General features: G+C 40.8%; 1 protein-coding gene across 1 annotated transcript in view; it reads right to left on the bottom strand.

Moving 5' to 3' along the window:
• SAMD4A (sterile alpha motif domain containing 4A) overlaps positions 1-19,514 on the bottom strand; it is a 2,460,818-nt gene that overhangs the window by 438,790 nt on the left and 2,002,514 nt on the right. The gene's annotated exons all lie outside the window — the stretch shown is intronic.

Raw genomic sequence — 19,514 nt, 5'->3', positions numbered from 1 at the left:
TTCAGTAAGGAGATGTACTTAGATCCGTATGACCTTATCCTGCACCAAATCCATCATTCCATCTGTAATCTGTCACTTCCTGGGGTCTTCTCCTTGTCATCTTTCACTAGACTATATTTATCTCTTCCCCATCGCTGGTCTCATCAATCAGGCTTTCCACTTCTGCTTTATCCAATCACATCCTATCATCCATTCTCAATTACTTTCTCCAATCCCTTTCTTAATTATTTCTCCCTAGCTCCTCTCTTTATATATCCTGCTAGAACTTTATAAATTCTTCCAGTATTCTCAAGCCTTAATTATTCCTAAACTACCTCTCCTATGTACACATAAATTTCAGTGTCTTTCTTTGCACTTATACTTGTCTTCTATTCTTCATATGACAATATCCATATAATTATATCTGACCTAACATACTACTACTTACCTGTATCCAAAACTGATGATGCTGCAAAATATACTTGCTTATTTTGTAAGTATCTCATTTATTCATACTAACTTTCTCTGTAATGTTGCTAATGTTACCCGAGTATTCTGTATGTTGTGTACGTACTGCTGTTATAATTTTTTGTGATGATTTTCTCTCTGGGCGACAGCTGATAAGGGGCTTGTTTGCCCAGTCAGACTTTCTAGGTAAACAAATAAATTGAATGAATGAATACATGAATAAATAAATAATTTCCTAATGTGTCATCACCTCTCTCCCTTCATCTCATGTATTAATCAAATACATCATTCTCTCCACCCCATGTCTTAATCGACTACCAGTGTCACTACTGCCTTTGGATTAATACCAGAAAATATCTTTTGTACCACTATCCTTTTCTTCCATATTTGGTCTTCTTACCAATTTTGCAATATTTGCCAAACTTCCCTTTCTCTACTTTTGGTTTCTTCAACAACTTTCCCCTCTTGATCTTGTAAATTCCATCAAGTCCCTCTTCAGCTCTTCCCTTCTTTGGTGTATAGCCTTTTGTCTCCTTCCATAGTGGATCTGAATCATTCCCCTTTTCTGATTTTTCTTTTCAACCCACCTCACCAATTTATAACCAATCTTCCTCCTCCTTAGCACCTATCGGATGTGCCAGGAATATCCAATGCTTCTTTATTTTTCTTTATTTCCCTGTTCCCACCAGTACACCAGTCATCACATGGTCTGACAAGGTTATGGGGTTAATAGTTGTCTCTAGGAACAGCTGTTTTGCGTTACAAAGTAATGTATACCCTATCTATACCCAACAAGCATTCATGTCTAGGTAAATAATATAATCAACATCCTCCTCCTCTCCATGAGTTTCTTCCCATGTATCCTCCCTGCCTATCACATTTAAGTAGTTATTTAGAAACTTCCGTTAACTCATCAATCTTCTGCCTCTAGGTACCTTGTCTACTTGTTTTCTACTTACTGTTCCAGTCACCTATGACCACTCCAATCCCCTTCTGGAATCTTACTATCTCACTCCAAATTCTCATTAATACTGTTATTGTTACTGATAATATATATATATATATATATATATATATATATATATATATATATATATATATATATATATATATATTAAAGTTATTGTATGCATATGCCTTCCATGTTTCCCCTTAACTCCTGCTTATCTTCCTTTCCTATCCTCTAGTGTATCTGTTATATCAATTGGTAGTGACTTCCTTGTTAGTAGTGTCTCTCCTCTCTATTATTTGTTTCTCCAAGAGGCACTGGTTCTCACAAGCTCTCCATCCTCCTTTAGTCTCCTGCGTAGGTCTTGGAAAGTGTATGTCTTGACACTTTGACAGTGACTGTCCCTTTTTCTTTCCTTCAATGAAAATAAACAGCTGATCAGAAGTCATGAAGGTTTTTTGCCCTGTCAATGTAGTATCTGAGTTGCCTGTGAACATTCAGAGTGTATAAAATTTGTTTAATCCCTCATTCTTTTAAGCATCTTTATTAAATTATCACTTAAGACATATGTACACATGATCCCTATCAGATTATCGAATGTCCGGAAATTCTAAATTCATATGGTCGAGACCATATGATCGAATTTTCGGAAGTTTGAACATTTTCAATAGAGATCACTGTACAGCGCAGATCGGGAAATTTACCTTTTTCCTCAATGTAGTGCGATTTTGGAGTTGGTATATTTAATTAGCAGGGGACGTGGGAGTGGAGTGGGGCTTGACCCTGCAAAAATGTTAAAAAAAGAAAGTTTTTATTTATTTATTTTTAGTTTAATGCTCAAATACATTACATATGTTTTCTTTATTTCTTTTTTGACAATTATACACTTCAACATAACATAAATTGCTCAATTCCTACCTTCCATTAAAACCCACCCCTCCTCCTCCTGGACATTATTATGTATGCATTGTTCCCACAAATGTTATTAAACTGTACAAACTTTGCTCCTTTTCTTTTCTAAAGATCCTATCTCAAATGTTTCTATTATTGCCTTTAAAATAGTCAGCATTTCAACTGCAGTTGGTTTAGAATTTGATTTCTGTTTTCTAGTAATTGTTGTATTGGCAGACAATAGCACAAAACTATGTGTAGGCAATTCAGATCCTGTGTCCCACCGCAAAAGAGTAATTTCTTTAGTTACAGTTATTTACTCCCACATCATTTCTGACAAGGTATGCTGTAGGGAATTTTTTAAATCTACCAACTCTTTACACTTTCAAAAAACATGTTTCTAGTGAACTCTCTCTTTTCCATCATATCTCCAGCATTTGTTATCACCTCATGAAAGAATTCTCTGTAGTTTGCTTGGTATAAAAATAGCTATGACATTGTCTCTTACTTGGGAGCCATACAGATGTTGTGCCATTGTCCCCTTGTAAAGAACCTTTCGAGTCTCTTTTCCTAATCGTTTCTTACATTTCTTCTAAATTATTCCTATGGTTATCATGTAGTATTTTATATGCCCTACTAATTGTCCCTTTTTAAACAGCAGCTTCTGTTTCAGACTTGATTAAAAACTACCAGAGCTTGTCTTTCACTTAGCACTCCCCTATCCTTTTCCCTTTGCCTGTACTTTGATATCAATTTCTGGTAGGGAAGGCAGTCTCTAACCTGTAGTCCTGACTTCTGCTTGGCCTCATCTCACTCTATTACATTTCTCTCCTTCTAGTTATTTGCTTCCAATACCTTAATTCCTTTGCCAATTTTCTCCAGCAAATTCCAGGCCCCCCTGCCTATTGTCTATATTCTTGCTTACAGTCATTTCAACTGGTAAAATCTCCATTCTCCATTCCTGTCTTGGCTTATTTGCAACTTTATGACTATAATATTCTGTATTGTTCTTGTTGTTATTCTCAAGGATGTGCATCCAGAATCATACTATCCTTATTTCTCAAACTCCCTCTCTCTTTCACCATCATCCATTTTCACCTTGATTTATAACCCTGCATGCATTATGTTTATGAGCCTGAACTGTGTAGCTCTAAAGTATCCATTCAAATTAGGTCATCTTAAAATACTTTATTCTACATGGAGGATCAGCTTATCCCACTTAACTCTTGTCTCTTCCCCTCCCAAATAAACTCCTTCAACTCTGTTAATTATTGTTCACAACTATTCTGGTTGATAAAAATATTTCTGGCCTGTATATAAAACTAAAGGGACTACAAACATTTTCTCTGCTTGTATCATACTATTCATATCCATACACAAGAGCATCCAGTTTCTCATTTCTTGTATTACCATGTCTTTAGTCTCTTCCCACATGTCCTTTATTGCAATAATAGAATCCTTTTTTTAAACAAAAAACATCATTATTGAATTATCACTTGTGACATAGGCAAATAATACCTAAATACTTCTTCTAATCATGTCCCCATAAATATGGATATTGCTAAACCAGTTCATGTATAGGTACACAGCTTATTACTATAGTCTTTGCTTTATCGTCACTAATTTTATATCCTGAAAAGGCATGAAGTTGTCTCAGAATATTACATAACACCGAAATGTCCTTTTCTGGATTTGTCAAGTACAACATAATATCATCAGCAAATAAAACTAACTATTCTTGATTGCTATACTAGTTATATCCTTGAATTTGTGAGTCCTTTATTTTCTTTGCCAGTGGCTCTAAATAAAAAGCAAATAAAAAAAGCAAACACCCATGTCTGGTTTCTCTGTTCAAACATAACTTGTCAGAGAGGAATCCACTCATCTTAATTTTTGCATTTGACTCTTTATATATCCTCTTAATTAACCGTATTAGTCTACTGGGGAATGCAAATGTTTCAATTGCCCTTCTCAAAAAATCCCAGCTGACTCTGCTGAATGCTTTCTCTACATTAAGACCCATCAACAATAGAGGTATTTTCTTACATTCTGCTTCCCTGTAGGTCATCATTTTTCTGTCAGTGTTGCCAAATGTTTGCCTCCCTCCCAGAAAACCACATGTATCCATATCTGTCAATCTTGGCTAAAACCTCTGTCCATTTTCTTAACTAGTATGGATACAAACACTTTATAATCATGGTTTAAAATTGAAATGAGTCTGTATGAAGCTGGGGCTCAAGAAAGGCTGGTGCCACCCCCCCTTTAAAATACTGTTAAGCAAAAAGTCCAGATCTTTAGCACTTTTTTCCCTTCTAACTTCCACAGATAAAGATCCACAGGAATGCTGTCTGTTCTTGGAAATTTCCCTGATGACTGATTATACATCATTGATTTAATCTCATCTCTTCTTATCTTAGCTATTAATTGTTGAGCTTCATCTTCCTCTAAACTTGGCATAATTAAGTCATCCATAAATATTTCCATTTCTGCCTTTTCTTGGTTTCCATATTCCTCTGCTTTTAAAGGTTTTAACATTTCCAAAATATCTCTAAACTCTATAGGATCTATAGTATCTGAGTCTGGCAGTTGGTGCTAAGGTTAAGGTTGTCAAGGTGTGGTACAGGGTTTGATTCTCTCTACTTTCATTTGCAAAATTTGTGACTTTGAGTAAATCACTTAACCAGACATTACTCCTGGGCTGCCCCTGAAATGGGGTTTTGAGTCCAGTGGGCCTACCTAGTTAAAAATGGGTATTATTATCTCTGGTTCTAGGCCTCCTCTTATATCCTCATATATCCTCACTATTGCAAATCAAGTTCCAATCCCCACCCATAAATAATGTTTCCTGCTGGTTATTTCTCCCAGTTTTTAAGGTCTGTAATAGCAGTTTTTGTTAGAACATAAATACATGCCAATATAATTCCCCTCTCATGCGAACAAATGCTTACTAACTCAAATCTACCGATACTGTTACCAGTACTGTTTTTTTCTTCTCTTTTATCACTACTGGATCTCCTATAGCAATCAGTATTACTACTTCCATTTTCCTTTGTCCATGGCAATCTGCTGAATGCCCATCCTGAAATTTTTTCCTTATCAAATTCTCATGGTCATTTCTATCCAAATGGGTCTCCTGCATCATTGCTATATACATCCTATACTTCTTAATATAACTCGGTAATCTTTCTTTTTTTGTCTATACCTGTATTTACATTACCTGAAAAATGGACAGGGTAGCCATTATGAAAGAAAACTATTACTCCCACCTATTATACGTGACAATTCACTTCAATGTGTATTTCCAACTTTTGGCTTTTATGCACAAATTAATGTTTGACAGGCTGATGTTTTATGTATCTGCTTCTTCTCCTCTCCATTTGAACCTATATCATAGTTTTCATTACTTTTTGCTTCTCTGAGAACACTCAAACAAAATAAATAAATAAATCAATACATAATCAGAATCCTCACTGCTTTTAACTTATAGGAAGCACATGAAATAGAACAAACACATAAAACAATGTACATTTTCAATAAATGAAGTCTTCCTCTCCAGAGTGGAGCAGTTGCCCCAAATCAACAGCTGCACCCACAAGCACTATCGAATCTAAAAAAGAAGTTAAGTTCTTACCATAACATTCCATCTGTGTTGTCCAGCTTCATTCCATTAACCTAAGGGGATTCGGTTCCAACCCTCAGAACTGAACAGCCGCCTTCTGACAGCTCGAGAAACCAAAATTGTGCTCCACCTACCTACCCAAAATGCCCCGCTCCCCTCACCCTACTTCAGATCTAGTTTGCACACCAGAAAAAGGTGGTCTTAACCAAATTTAACTATAACACAAGGGAACAGAAGATTATACACACACACACACACACACACACACACATATATATATATATATATATATATATATATATACACACATATACACATATACATATATATATATATATATATATATATATATATATATGTGTGTGTGTGTGTGTGTATACATGTATGTATATATATATATATATATATATATATATATATATATATATATATATATATATATATATCCCAACAATAGAAAAGACATCAGGAACTCAACCAAGGAATTGAAATCCTAGAAAACTACTACTGGGCTTGCCAAATACTTGGATGGGGGAGGGGGGAAGGAAGATTAATGGATGAAGTTGGACAACATAGATGGAATGTTATGGTAAAACATAATCTTTTTATCTGATGTTGTCCAACTCATTCCATTAACCTGAGGGACAGAGAAGGATATTCCAAAGTACAGCAGAACCAAACACACTTCTACTTCTGGATACCAAGCCCAATTTGTAATGATTGACAAAAGTATGAGGGTTTGACCAAGTAGCAGGAGCACAAATATCCTCAATTGATACTCTGGACCAAAAAGCTTGAGACGCGGCCATGGACCTTGTAGAATTCGCCCTTACCGAACCTGGTAAGGGAACACCTTTAGAAAAATAGATAAACGTAATACAATCTTTCAACCATCTGGCTAAAGAAACGTTGGTCACTGCCTTACCTTCCTTGGCATTCAAAAAGGAAACAAATAACTGATCGCACTTGCTGAAGGATTTAGTTCTATGGATGTAAAAGCAAAGTTGTCTGTGCACATCAAGCAGGTGTAAGGTGTATTCTCCTTTGTTCTGAAATTGAAGAAAAAGAAAACTGGAAAATCAATTGACTGGTTAATGTCTGTCTTTTTAATCACCTTGGGTAAAAAAGAAGGATTTGTATGTAGGGTAACCCTGTCCTTATGAAAAAACAAGTAAGGAAATTTAGTGGAAAGAGCCTGCAGCTCAGACACCATCCTAACAGAGGTAATAGCTACTAGGAAAAGAGTTTTTCAGCAAAGAAATTTTAGATCCATGTAGCCAAAGGTTCAAAGGGAGGAAAGACCAAAGCTTGCAAAATCATATTAAGATCCCAAGGGAGCATAGGATCCATGACTGAAGGTTGTAGCAAAAAAGTGCCCCTAACAAAGGCCTTACATAACTTAGAAGAGGCTAAAGACATTGAGTCAAAACCAAAATGGAAGTTAGAAATAGCAGCAAGCTGGACCTTGGTTGTAGAGTGATTAGCACCTTCCTTGAAAATAACAGCCAGAAAGTCTAGGACCACTGAAACTAAAGCTGTAAAAGGACCTATCTGATTCTGCTTTGCCCAAAGGGAAAATCTTTTCCACTTGCTTTTGTAAATCTCATGAGCGAAGGCTCTATGTGATGAAATCAAAATCTCTCGGACTGGAGAAGATAGCCTGGGAAATCTAGCCATCACTGGAAGTGGCGAAGCCATGTGGTTAATTTCAGGGCCTGAAGGTCAAGATGTGGATGCCCCGATGGATGAGACAACAGATCTGGGTTCAGATCTAACCTCATCAGGGGAGCAAACCAGATGAGACCAAGGAAAGGTGAACCAGGTTTGTTGAGGCCAAAAAGAAACAATGAGGATCACTTTGCTTTGTAACCTGAAAGCTTTCTGAAGGAACATGGGAATCAAGTTAAGAGGGGGAAAAGCATAAAGTAGACCGGAGGGCCAAGCATGAACCAGAAGGCCCCTGAGGACAGTCGCTGAAAAGGGATCAAGGCAAAATACTTGCTGCATTTGTTGTTGAGGGGGAATGCAAAGAAATCACAGCAAGGATAATTCAATTTCTGGAAGATTGCCTCTGACATGGATAGGTTCAAGGACCACTTGTGAGGCATCAGCAGCACTCTGATGAGTTTGTCGGCTAGGATGCTGGATTCCCCTGTAATGTGCATTGCCACTAGAAACCGGTTGGAAAAAATCGCCCACTGCCAAACCCTCATCGCTTCTTGACAAAGGGGTAAAACCTGGTCCCTCCCTGTTTGTTGACATGTTGTCTGTGTGGATCCCAAAAGTCCCCTGAGGGAGAAAGCTGTCTAGTTCTTGTAAAGACTAGAAGAACCATTCTCATCTCAGGGACACTGATATGCAACATGGTCTCTTGGGGGCGTCTACATGCCTTGGACAATCCAACTCAAACAATGCCCCCCCCCCCCGCCCCGCAAACTGGGAGAAGTCTGTGAGCAATGTGGCAGTAGAGGAGGGGAGAACAAAGGGTCATCCTATAGTCATCTCTGGTGACTGAATCTACCAAAGGAGAGAATCTCTTAAAATACAAGAGATGGTTTTATGGGAAGATTCAAGGGATTTCTAAGAGACCACTGCACTGCTAGGGTCCACTGCAAAATGTGCATATAAAAATGAGCCACTGGGAGAAGGGTTTTGGTTGCTGCTATGGAGCCCAAAGCCCGGAGAACCAGGGAGGCCAGGATTTTCGATGCAGTTAAGATCAGGTTAACATGTGACCTCAGATGTAGTACCCTGTCTGGTGTAAGATAAACTCGAGCCACCGTTGTGTCTAAACATGCTCCTATAAAGTCTACTATCTGAACCGGATCCATGTGAGACTTTTGCCAATTTATAGTAATGCCCAGGTTGGAAGCTAGGTTGAGGAAGTAATCCCGGACCTGAAGAAAAAGATGCCTGGTTGGGGCAGTTAAGAGCCACTCATCCAGATATGGAAATATCTGAAACCCCTGCTGCCGGAGATGAGTTGCTATTACCGCTACACATTTTGTGAACAGCCTGGGGGCTGTGGTGAGCCCAAATGGAAACCCCCAAAACAGGGAGTGACTGGTTCCCAGCCTGAAATGTAGAAAAGACCTGGAGTGTCTGTCCATCTTGATATGGTTCTACGCATCCTTGAGGTCTATAGAGCACATCCAACTGTCCATCTTCAGGAAAGCTAAGCCAGATTGAATCATGAACATCCTGAACTTAGTGTGTTTCATTGACTTGTTCAGGTAAGTGAGATCCAATACTGGCTGCAGATCCTCTGTCTTTTTGGGTACTAAAATGAATCTGGAGTAAACACCTGATCCGACCTGATAGGGGGGACCTCTTGGATGACACTTTTTTTGTAGTAACTTTCTTATTTCTTGGGCAACATACTCCCTCTGACTGGGTAGAACATCGGGGAGGTGAAACATTTGCTGTGGAATGTTGGAAAAGGGAATGGAGTATCCTCTGGATATGATCCTTAGCACTCATTTGTCGTGTGTGATGGCCTCCCCAGGCTTCTGGGTGCAAGGAAAAACAGCCCATAACTGCTTCCATAAGAGAGCAGTCGGGCAACCATTCAGGACAGCTGGAAAGGCTTGTCTGGGGCAGGTGCTCATCACCCTTGATTTTGCGGTCCCCTTTCTGACCATATCCCCCTCTGTCTCGGGGGAAAAGTCTCCTTGAGTGTCCTGGAAAGGGCCCTGGACTTCCCAAACCACATTTTCTTACTGCCATGATGGTTCCTAGAAAAGGTCCGTTGTGGAGTAGAGATAAATGGATCCCGATGGCAGACAAGGTCTTACCATCTTTCTCACTCTGGGTCGAAGTGTCACGTACCATAGGCCCAAAAAAGGTGGAGCCATCAAAGGGGGCACTAATGAAAGACTGAAAGATTCTGCAAAATCGCACAGCCTCATCCAGGCATGACGCTTAATGGCAATGCTGCAACCGGCTGCCTATGAGATACCCTCCTCAGCATGAGAGATAAGCCTCATGGATGCATTAGCCAGGGAATATAGGATGGCTAACCTAGAAGAAACAGACTCCTGCTCTTCAGAAGGTACGAACCCCGGGACCAAGCTAGAAAGTTCCTTAACTAAGTCCCTTTGTAGATGGGTAAAATGAGAGAGGTAGTTCAATACCCAAAGAGCAAAGGTGGATGAGGCATACACCTTCTTACCAAATCTGTTCAGAGCCTGAGACTCTCTATTTGGGGGGGGGGGGGCAGAGGAGCATTCCTGAGTGAGCTCCTTCTTGGTGGCTGCTGCCAAAATCAAAGTATCTACCAGGATTCCTTTGGTCCAAAACTGCTTGCCAGCTGGGGCACTCAAAATTTTATCAACACGGTTGGATTGGGTTCAACTGTATCTGGTTCCTTCGAAGCCCTCAATGACATCAACTGGATCAGCGGGTGGGCCGGGGGGACACTCAGGTGGTAGATGGGCTGGCACCGAAAGCTTCCAACAACACTGACTCCTCTGGGGAAGGAGTTTGGGAGGACTAGCCACCCTTCTGGCAAAGGATTTCAAGGATTTCTCCAAAGGAGACTTCTTCAGGTGGAGATTTGGGAGACCATTCATCTTCCTCAAAATTAGTATCCATGGTAAGGGATTCCGTAGGGGAATCCATGTGTCTCCTTTTACATGGTCTCTTCCAAGGAACCTCCTCAGGAGGGTACTCCAGGAAGGTATTGGTAGAAGCTTGGGGATCTACTGCGGGAACAATGTGAAGGCTTTCTGGGACGAGCTGTCCATGCGGTAGCTCAGAGGTCTCAGATACAGTTCCTGAGTGGGATGGAGAGGCTCCACTGCAGTAGGTGCCAAGGGTCACTTGGGAACAGAGAGGACCCTCTCCACCACCTTGAACGTGGAAGGACTCTAAACTACCTGGAGCTGTCTCACCAGGAACAAGCCACTGGGAAAGACACCTCCCAGAACAAACGGGCCTCCCGCTCTGAGGGGGGACTCGGAGCTGAGCTGTCAAGGGCCGAGGCTCTGAGGGGAAGAGACAGCTCTGAGATCTTTGGAGTCAAAGTCAGCTCCCCAGAACTGACCTCAATGGTACAGATCTGAGACACACTTGGAACTGAAGCAGCCGAAATCAAGCAAGTCGGAGAGAATGTCAGAGGTGAAGAAGAAATTTCTATCGGCTCCAGCACCCCAGCATCAGGACCCAATGGAACTGGCAATTCCAAAACCGAAGGGCAAATTGGAGAAGGAGCTACAGGCTGGAATGGGGATAGCCTCAATGAACCAGAAGCAGATGGGGCGGACACAAGCCCCATCTGGATCTGTGTAGTGAGGAACTGCCTCATAAGCTTACCCACAACCCCAGAGAACAGGCTTCGGGAAGACCTAGATGAAGTCGAGGAGGGAGGTCGGGGAGATCTCCATGGGGAATGGGACGAAGATCTTTCAGCAGGCACTGGCAGAGAAGACTTTGGTTCTGACACAGCTGGAGCTGATGCCAAAGGAATGACACTCAGCCATGCAGCCTTGCAGGAGTAATGGGGTGGAGGGGAGGAGAAGGTAAGGGAGTTCGGAGCCAAGCAAGTCGATTAAGACTTTAGTTTCTTCCGCAGAGGCTCCGAGGAGGTCCGCATGGGCGATGGTCTCCTGGACTCCCAGACATCTTTGGGCTTCTTAGCCAGGGGTTGAACCCCTGATGAGGAAGAAACCCCCAAGGTGGTGGAAGGAGGAAGCAAACCCTTTAAAATGAGCTTGCTTCTCCTATCAGCCATAGCCTGGGGGTGATAAGTCTGCATATATCACAAGGGGCTTCTAAGTGGAGAAGCCCCAAACAGTAGACGTACTCCCAGTGGGTGCCAGATAAAGGAATCTTCTGCCCACAGGAAGTGCATTTTTGAACCCTACAGGCTTCTGTTCAGCCATAGGGAAATAAAAAGGGAGCAAAACGGAAGAAAGGGTGCCAAAGAGAAGACAAAGAAGAAGAAACATTTTTTTTGTTTTATTAAAGCTAGTAATGCCTAATGGACAGAAAACCCAAGGGCTAGACAGGTAAGAAGAAGACAGAAGGATAGAAGATAGACAAAAATTGAGAAATAAATCACCAAAAATGCTGCTAAGGAACTCGCTGCTAACATCAAGCGTGGCAAATAAGATCTGAAGTAGCATGGGGGAGCAGGGCATTGTGAGTAGGTAGGAGGAGCTCAGGTCTGGATTCTTGAGCTGTGAGAAGGTGGCCGGTCAGTTCCAAGTGTCAGAACCGAGTCCCTCAAGTTAATGGAATGAGTTGGACAACATTGGATATTAAGGTTACCCAAACTAATGTGCAGGTTAAATTCTTTGTTCATTTACACTTACACTGATTGTTATCTGTTCTTTTGCTATCTTTATTCCCTTTCCAGATGTGAAAAGCAGCTTGTATGTTTTCAGTGAACATTATAGGTTCATAGGTTGGTACTAGGCTATCTGCCCGAAGGCATTTATAATCCTAGCCAGAATGTGTTGGCTTTCACCGCCCCCTTAGATTCGTTCCCTGTGCCTCTGTCCAGCAGAGTCACTGAAGTGATCCCCGAGGTAAACTTTCTGTTTCCCATCCACTCATCAAGGTTTCTTTTGAAGAGTGTTAGCGAGGAGTTCTGCCTAATGTAGATTGGGATATTGTTCCAAAGCATGGGAAATGTCTGGGACAGGAATCTATCCCTCCAGCATGTCCTATTTATTGTTGTGGTGAGGTTTAGATCCCTAGAGCGTGGGGATAAGTTTTTCTTTAGGTGAAGCATGTCCATCAATTCTGGGTTGGACATGGCCTTGTATGTCAGGCAGAAATCACCTCTGAGTAGGCAGTATGCAACCGAGTACAACTGGAGTTTCTTCAGTCAAGCTGCATAGGGTATCTGTTTGAGGCCAGTGATCCTCTTGGTGAGGTACTTCTGTGGTGTTTCCAGCTGTTGCAGGTGTCTTGTAAGGTACATCTCAAATGGGGCGTTGTACTCTATGATGGGTCTGATGAGTGATGAGTAGAGGGGCACAATGACCTCTTTTGATCTGGGTGCGAACCCTTTTGTGATTAAGTGGGCCACATAGAAGGATTTTCTAACCACTTTGGCAAAGTGATCATCAAAGGTGAGATTATTATCTACTTGGGTCCCCAGATCCCTTATTACATCTTCCGTATTTAGGGGACTACCACCTATGTGGTAGCTTGTGGGTACTTTGTTTTTTCCAAAGGGGATGACTATGCACTTTTTGGCATTTAGCTTGAGGCCATGATTTTGACACCAGGCATCCGTCTCAGTGAGACCCTTTTGGAGGATGTCTGTGTCAGCCGGAGTGTCAGTTATAGCCCCTAGTTTGCAGTCGTCTGTGAACTTGGTCAGCCATAGTCCTCCTGTGCTTGCCTGTACCTCTGAGAAGTATATGCCGAACAGGAGGGGTCCTAGGACTGAGCCCTGGGGAACGCCACTTGTAACCGGTTTAGAGTCGGACCTAGCTCCCACAACTCGCACCATGTGGGTTTTGTCCGTGAGCCAGTTGGCAACCCATCTTGTGGCGTAGGGGTTTATGTTCAGGCTGGTGAGCTTGTCTATAATACCAGAATGGGGAATGGTGTTGAAGGCCTTAGCGACGTCTAGGTAGGCTGTGTGTACCACCTTTCCCCTTGTCTATAGCCTTGGTAACTGTCTCAAAGAAGTCCACCAGGTTTAGGAGGCATGATCTGCCCTTAACAAAGCCAAACAGGGTAGGGTCCAGTGTTTGGAGGTTCCCAATGTCTCTGTTAATGAATTCCATGATAATGCGCTCCATAGCCTTGCAGACCAAGCTAGTCAGGCTTATAGGGCGATAGTTCCCGGGGTCTGTTGTGGCTCCACCTTTGTGAAGTGGAATAACTGTTGCTGTGTGCCACTCTATGGACATGTAGCCTGTGGAGAGGCTGAGTTTGAACAGTGTGTTTAGGTGAGGGGTTAGTTCGTCTTTGAGCTCGTGTAGGATGCAGCCTGGGACACTGTCTGGTCCCATTGATGCTGTGTTTTTGGCTTTGGAGAGGGCTGTTTTAACTTGAGTGTCTGTGATTTCAGTGACTTTATATTCTTCTGGTATGGTTATGGGTCCTTTTGGGGGTGAGAGGGGGGTGAAGTTTGTGCTGAACCTGTCTGCCAGGATGTTGGCGATATCAGTCAGTTTAGTGTATTTTGTGCCATTCTGCACTAACTATGAGCAGATCTGAGCATTGCCACTTAGATTCTTGACATAGCTAAAGAATGCCTTGTAGTTATCTTTGCAGTCCTTGGCAATTTTTTTTTCAAAGCCCGCCTTGCATGATTTTATGAGGGATCGTAGTTTCTTGCTGATACTGATCAGGGATGTCTTCCCTTCTTGGGATTTTACTCTTTTCTGTACTAGTTTCCTCCTTCTACTGTATGGCTTGTTTATGGCAGGAGTCCACCAGACTGGTTTCCTTTTCTTGGAGGAGTGAGTCTTGGTTTTGCTTGGGATGGCACAATCCATGCATTCTTGTAGCTGCCTGTAGAATGCATTAGTAAAGGATTTTGCAGCTTGGACAGTGTTATCCTTCAGCATGGGGGATTTGAAACGTTCCACCTCGGTCATAAGTAACGTGAAGTTTGCTTTTGAAAAGTTTTTCACAGTGGTTTTCTTGTCCAGGGGTGGGGGCGGAATATGGATATCCAAAGTGATTTGTTTATGGTCAGATCTAACCAGCGGGGGGTTGACCTCTGGTGTGGAACACCAGTCGCCCATGTTGGTGATGACCAGGTGCAATATGTTGTCATCTCTGGTGGGAGTGCTGACCAGTTGAACCAGGGCGTTTGAGTTTATAAATTCTAGGAAAAGTTGGGCAAGGGAGTTAGTACTTGAGTAGTTCTCCCAGTTAATGTTTGGGTAATTGAAATCACCCAATATTAGGGTGTTTGTAGGACCTTTATGTTTCCCAGTGTTTCCAGAAACACGGAATGGGGGTCCTGGGACATGGTGGGTGATCTGTAGCAAGCTACAATTTGAACTGCAGTTTTGCCCATTGTTAGTTGCACGTGGATGATCTCTGAAGCATCTTGCTGTGTCACTAACCTGGAGGTGTGGGCATCCTTGAAAAATCTGCCTTTTGTATTTCGGTTTGGGTTCTGTGGCCGAAATGTATGGTATGAGTTGTAGCCTGGTAGTGCTGGGGTGCTCTCTGAAGCCTTAAACCAGGTTTCTGTTACTGCACATATATTGATTTTCTCCATAATGAGGAGTGCCTCAAGTGCGTGCATTTTGAGGTTTAAACTTCTGGCACTGAGTAGCATTACCCTCAGTTTTTTGTTACTTTAACCCTAATTAACTTGTTAACTTTTAGCCCTAATCTTGACAGAAGAGTAAGAAAGGCCAGAGGCTAATCACGCACACAAATACTGCAGAACCAAGAATTCTAAGCCCTGAAAGGGTCCTGGCTCTTTTCATGGCATCAATTACAAAATCTTTTCTTCTTACTCAAATTTGATTTTCTAGTAGCAGGTTTATTTTGCCACCTTTAATACTTGCTGCATATTTTCAGGAACAAAAGTATGTAAAAAGTACTAAATTTCTATTATCCAGGCAGTTAAATGTAAAAGATGAAAGTTGGAGTATATCAAACAACCCCTGTACTGTGTGAGTAAATCCATTTTGTGGGGTAGCTTGTGGTAATTGCCCTTGGCCATTTTCAAAAGAAGGGAGAATCACTGATGCCCTGGGCCAAAAGGGGATCACCACAATTATCCTTGGAGAGTCCTTCTGCACCTTTAGAAGAACTCTGGTTATTAGAGGAAAGGATGGAAAGGCATACAGAAAACTTCCTAACCATGAGAATGAAAGGTATCTGTCTTCCACGCCAGTATGTAATGAGTCCTGGAGCAAAATTTCTTTGTTTATCTGTTGTGGCTAGAGGGAGACAGAATAGCATAAATACCAGATAAACCTCCCTTATGCATTCACTCACAGAATGATACAGATGTAAAGAATGCATCAGACTGGACGGTGATCTATACCTAAAGCGCGGAGTTAGTGTTAAACATGCAAAATTCCTGCAAACCTAGATTCTCATAAATAATCGGAGATATTGGTCACAGTATGGAAACCACAGTACGTGCATTTACCAAAAGTAAATGCTGCAATAGTAATAACTAGGTACATACCTAAACAAAAAATGAATACAAAACCTAACAGCAAACTAAACTTTCTTAAAACAATACGTAACAATACACTTAACTCCCAAACAGGAAACATACTTCTCAGTATGTCTACTGTAATATCAAGCATATCTGCAAGTCAGGACGTAATTATCATGACTCACACAACAAATATCTATTTAACTCAATTACTTCTTGTTTTCTGTAAGTAATCTAGCCTGCACCTGGGACATTTTAACTGCAGAGTAAACTATAATTACTGCAAGTAAAACAGGAATATAAACTTTAACTAACAAGAAACAAAATCCATTAGTTACTCCAGTTATACGTGTTACAGAAGGAACAGCATGCCCTGTCAGGCATTATGGAACGAACAGAAGAATAACTAACCTGTACCCCATTGATTAGCTGAGTCTGCTTCAGGATTCCAACATTTTAGTAAGCTAGGAGTGAAGTTTCAAAACACTAAATAATAATAAATAATGGAAGACTTCATATCCCTCCGAAAGTAATAATAATGCAAAACCTGTTATTTTAGCAATTATCTGAGTTTACAAGAGCAATATTTACAATCTGTCCCTATTTTTGGGCTTTTGTGCCACCATTATTTTTGGCTTTGTCCAGATTTCTTGCTCTGAGAGATTGAGAGGTATGGGGGCCAGCTGAACAAAGGAAGTGATGAAGGTAAGTAAGCAACACAGAAAAAATAGAGAAGAATTTATGTTATACTTCTTAGAATTTTTAATGCAAATTTCCCGCACCACACTGCCAACTTCAGTCAGCCAACAGGTAAAAGTGGCAAACAGTTCGTTCCCTGACCTAACCCTTATAAAGACAAACACCAAAATTCCACCATGAAGATAATCCAGATTTGTCAGATTATACTCAATGAAATAATAAAAAATAAAAAACAAGCCGGCACCAAGAGGCTCTTAGAAATGTTAACTTCTATTATATACAACACACAAGACCTATACACACTATACTCAATGAAACAAAAAAAGAAAAATTTAAAAAAAACCACAAGCTGGCACCACAAGGCTCTTAGAAACGTTGACTTTTATTATATACATTGCATGTATATAACAAAAATTAACGTTTCTAACAGCCTTTTGTTTTTTTATTTTTTATTGTTTCACTGACCTACCCCTGACATTTGTCTATTCCCTCCTATTCAAGGTCAATCAGACAAACCCCACAAAACTCAAAAGAGTTTTCACCAACTTCTCAGACTCCAGGATACTGTGCCTTAAATTTGAACATCTCGCCAAAATGCCTCGTGACAGTTTACAGGTGGGTAACACGCTAAGAGCAATGAAATGTTTACTTTCCTATATAAACAATGTCTTGCATATTTTCTCTTCAAGTATGACACTGTAGACTAAGAACTTCAAACTGCACAATATCTCCATCACAATTTCCACCAACCCAAGCCTTACTATAGGACTTCTCACCTGTACGAGTCACCTAATCCCCTGTATAATACATAAAGTATTGAGGAGAGACGGATAAATAGTTTGTCTTTGTGAAACATGCATACCAGAAGCAGTCAGTACTCATAGCAAAAGTATGCGGGTACATAAAACTCTTGAGTCAGTGGACTTTAGTTAGGAATTGGAGCTTTTCTTGCAATGCACAAAGTACCACACATCCCTCTGTAACATACTTACCACCACTGGTACCTGGGGGTTTCACCCTTGAGCACGATCGACTGCTAGACAGGTGGATAACCCAGGGATTGCACCAAGTGCTCCTGGGGCACTGATACTTCAGTATGGGTGATCCGTACCTGTCTTAAACCAATACAATGATGTCCCATGAATGAACAGTTAGCACAGAGCATCACCATGTTAAACATTTTTCATTTGCTTGGGGGTCTAACTTTTCACAAACCATGATGGACAGGCTTTAAAGGAGGTGCAGGAGAGCAGTAAGTAAAGGAGACAGTGAATACTCTACAACTGGGACCGCCTCCTCTACATGTTTCTCCCTGGGCCTCCACTGAAGACTGGCATAGTTCCAAGTCGGACTTTCCTGATAAACAAATATTTAATAAATAAATAAATGTTTATAAAATGCTGCTGGCGTGAAGGTGTTATGTAATGTGCTGTGTACTTAGCGGCTTTTACCATGGTTTAATGCTGTTTGTATTCTACTTTTTGCCTCCCAATTACATCAAGTTGTGCTGATGTCTACAACTGAAGGAAGAGGTTCTGGAGCACGTTTTCTTTGTTATGTGCCAGATACAGAACTGCTGGTATTTGCTGTGCTCCTTTAAGGCAATGAATTATGTTTCCATCACCAAATGAGAGCCCTGCAGTTTTGGAGATGCAATAAATCATTAAAATTCTAAACAAAAATAAAAAAAATTGGGAACTGAAGGGACAACACTGAAATTAATGTCACCCCATTATTTCGCTCTCAAAACCAGGAAACACCAAGGAATTTGATATGGTAGAGAGGTATAAAACTAAAGGGCAAAGCAGAAAACTAAAAATGTAAATCAAACACAAAAAAAATGTAAAAACTGCTTGAAATCTTTGTGATGCAAATAATTAGAATTAAAGGTCCAGAACAGGTCTCCAATTTCCTTTTTTCTTTACCAAGAGAAAGATCCTTGAATAAAATCCTTTCTCTCTTAGACCTGGTGGAAGAGGTTCTATAATCTGCCTGTGATACAGCATCTGATCAAACCTCAGCAGGAACAGGGAAGTCTGATTAGCTAAATGAAAAGGAACTCTGAAAAAAATAGGAATGAAATTCCACTGCCAGTTGTAGCCTTTTTAAATGATTCTCAGAACCTAAATATCATTTGGTGCCACAGAAAGTAAAAGCCTTGTTTTTACAAGATTGCCAGGCTGGATTGGGGAAAGCACATGACGGGGTATATAGCCAGTCTATTTCCATAGACTGTCATTGGTTTTGGGAGGATCCTCCTTTCTTCTTTGAACCTCAATCCCATTACTTTTTTGAAATGTTGTTTGCCTGGGCCTTATTCTGTTTCCTGAAAAGTGAAACTGAACTGGAATAAAATTTTATTTTATATTTTGGCAAGGAAGGTTGAAAAACCTTGGCAACCTCCCTGAATTAACCTTTTCCCCTTTCATCCAACCGTATAAGGACATCAGCAGAGGAAGGACCAAATAACACCTTTTTGTTCAGAGGAACATTCAGGATCTCAGCTTTGACATCATCTGATCAATTCAACTGTCTTAATATGAGCACATCTTAAAGAAAGTTTGGTTACCTTAGACAGAGTGAATGCTAATGAATTCAGAGAGACCTTAGTCTCTAAAGAAGAAAGGTCAGAAATTAAGTTTCTGTTACTGTCAAAGGAAGCCAGCAGAAACTTGAAACATATAAGCCTGAAAATTCATTAGTCTGAAGGCTAAATAACTTACTTCCCAATCAATTAAGGCTTTTCCTAGCTGCCATAACAAGTTTGGCAGAAGCTGATTTTGACTGAAAATTACTGCATAATCTTACAT

The sequence above is a fragment of the Protopterus annectens genome, chromosome 6.part0 (assembly GCF_019279795.1).
Source record: "Protopterus annectens isolate FY-2018-M chromosome 6.part0, PAN1.0, whole genome shotgun sequence".
NCBI classification, from domain to species: domain Eukaryota; kingdom Metazoa; phylum Chordata; order Ceratodontiformes; family Protopteridae; genus Protopterus; species Protopterus annectens.
Note: the sequence above shows the minus strand (reverse complement) of the source record. Positions and strands in the feature narration are given on the sequence as shown.